Consider the following 3,018-nt stretch of genomic DNA (forward strand, 5'->3'; position numbering starts at 1 on the left):
ATTTAAATCATAATTTTTGAAGAGCAACTGTCATCTCTGTCTCACAGCGACGACTCCTCTGACCCGCTGTTGATGCACCAACAGTCCCTTTCACTTTAATGGGACGGCTGGTGATGTGGCAGTGACACAAGGTGAGGGACGTGGCGGCAGCAGGTGAGTGGATGCCCGCTAACAGGCACTGCCATGATGGATCTAAAACGACAGGTGCTCTTTAAATGTAAGGAATCATTCTTGCTGGTAGTTCGTGCAAATGAATCAATACAGTGCATGTTATCTCAGCTTGCAGTCATTAACCACTTTAAGACCGGAAGGATTTGCCCCCTTAATAACCAGGCCCTATTTTGCGATTCGGCACTGCGTTACTTTAACAGACAATTGTGCGACGCTGTACCCAAATAAAATTGATGTCCTTTCTTTCCCACAAATAGAGCTTTCTTTTGGTGGTATTTGAAACCTGTACAATTGTTCTTTTGCACTATAAAAAAAAAAAAAACGACAATTTTAAGAGAAAAAAAAAAAAAAAGAAAAAAAAGAGAAAAAAAAAGGAAAAAGGAAAAAAAGAGAAAAAAAAAGGAAAAAAGGAAAAAAAAGAGAAAAAAAAAGGAAAAAGGAAAAAAAAAAAAAGAGAAAAAAAAAAAAAAAAAGAGAAAAAAAAAAAAAGGAGAAAAAGGAAAAAGAAAAAAAAAAAAGAGAAGAAAAAAAAGAGAAAAAAAGGAGAAAAAAAAAAAAAGAGAAAAAAAGAAAAAAAAAAAAAAAGAGAAAAAAAAAAGAAAAGGAGAGATATCTATATAATATATATTTTTTTTCACATTCTGCTATAGGACATTCTCAAAAAAAATTAAAAATCAAAAACATTTTAGGCTAATTTGTTTTCTGCTACATATTTTTGATAAAAAAAAAAAAAAAAAATCACAATAAGTGTATTTTGATTGGTTCACGCAAAAGTTACTGCGTCTACTAACTACGGGAAAGATTTAAGTCATTTTTATTTAATTTTTTTCTTTTTTACTAGTAATGGCAGCGATTTTTTGCAGGACTGCGACATTGAGGTGGAGAGATCGGACCCGACTGACATTTGTGACACTTTTGGGGGGACCAGTGACATCACTACAGTAATCAGTGCTAAAAATATGCACTGTTACCGTAATAATGACACTGGCAGGGAAGGGGTTAACCCTGTGGGTGATCAAGGGGTTAAATGTGAGCCTAGGGGAGTAATTCTAACTTTGGTGGGGTGGGGGCGTGGCTTTTGAAATGACCATAGAGACATGTGATCTTATATAGAAGGATCACATGGGCTCTATGATCATTTTAGAGAGAACTGTCAGCTGCGTTTACAAAAGCTGACCGTTCTTCCCTCTCAGGGGGGAGCGATCACCCCCTAACTTCCTGCACGCAACCGATATAGGGCTATGTCGGTTTGAGCAGGAGAGCCACCGTGCCGCAGTAAAAAGCTGCGGGTGGTCGGGAAGTGGTTAAATGAGTTGACTTTCAATTGCAGAATATACAGCCTCATGCTTCATAACTAAGCTCTATTTCATGCTAAATAAATGAAATTATGAAGGAATCTTAAATAGAAAACTATCTTTAGATAGAGTTTTACTCCAAAAGCATGTTATTAAGAAAAATTTGAGAAAAAAAATCCAATTTAAATAACAAAATGATTTTTTTAAATCAATTTTTATCCACCTTGGCCCTGCTGTTTAGCCAAAAAACATTTATGTAACACAATTTAGACAAAAGGTGAAGAATGTATTCACATGACTTGTAAGATTTTTTTTTTATTATTTTGATTATTACAGACATTGTAAAGACAAAAAAAAAAAAAAAAAAAAAACACATGTGTGTGCACATTAAAACCATAAAACTGAAAACTGCTTTTTGCTTAACTTTTTCAGATGTAAGGAAATTGGTAACAATCTCCTGCAATTAATCTGGAATAGTAATACTACATCAATACATCCAAAAAACTGAAGTCTTAGAGAACATTCTGCAATTGTTAATGCCAGTTTAGCCAGCATAACAGCCAGGAAGTCGGAGGGAGGTTGGCGGGAAGTCAGCGATGGCTAACCTAAAAATGGTTAAGCCAAAAATGCTTTAATTTTCATTTATTTATTTTTACTAACCCCGCTTCCACCATAGGGAAAAAAAAAAAAAAAAAAAACTGTTGGGTGAGGGTTAGTAAATTTAATAGGCTTTCCTTCAGGTTCCACCCATGGCACTTGAGCAAGGGTGACATATCACCATCCTTCCAATGAGATCCTTGGAAATGTAGAAGATCCCATATCTAGCAAGATAACACTCCAGCCAGTGCTGTATTTTGGCCTAGGCCAACAAGGCCCAGGCCTAGGGCGGCACTTTGCAGGGGGGGCAGCAAAAAATCCGCCCCCTCCACCTGTGACTATTGGCCACTGGTTGCTAGAGCCGCCTCTCTCACCCCCTCTCTCTCACCCCCTCTCTCCCTCCCTCTCTCTATATATCACCCCCTCTCTCTCTCTCACCCCCTCTCTCTTTAGCCATCTTCCTCCTCCATCTCTCTTTCTCATCCTCACTCATCCCCCCCTCTCTTTCATCCCCCACTAGCTCCCCCTCTCTCTCATCCTCTCTCGCTCACTCTCTCTCTCTCTCTCTCTCATCCCCCCTCCCTTTCATCCTGCCCTCTCTCTCTCTCCCTCACCCACCCCCTTCTTTCTCCCTCACCCACCCCCTCTCTCTCTCTCACCCCCCCCTCTCATGAGATCTCAGGGGTTCATGCTGGGACTTGAGGTGCTTCAATTTTGGAGGGAGTCACATCCCTTAAAAAAGGAGTGGGGAAAATTTACATGGGGGGGGGGGGGGCACTTAATTGTAGTCTTGCCTAGGGCAGCACAAAACCCAAATACACCACTGACTCCAGCAAAGTGTTGGAGCAACTTACATTCCCAAGGATATTGCAAGAAGGATGGTGATGTCACCCCCTGGAGTATGGAAACTAGGCGTAAGATAAGTATATAAACTAACTTTTTGACCTACAGTCTT

Source organism: Pelophylax lessonae (assembly GCF_965119305.1).
Source record: "Pelophylax lessonae genome assembly, chromosome: 3".
Taxonomy (NCBI): domain Eukaryota; kingdom Metazoa; phylum Chordata; class Amphibia; order Anura; family Ranidae; genus Pelophylax; species Pelophylax lessonae.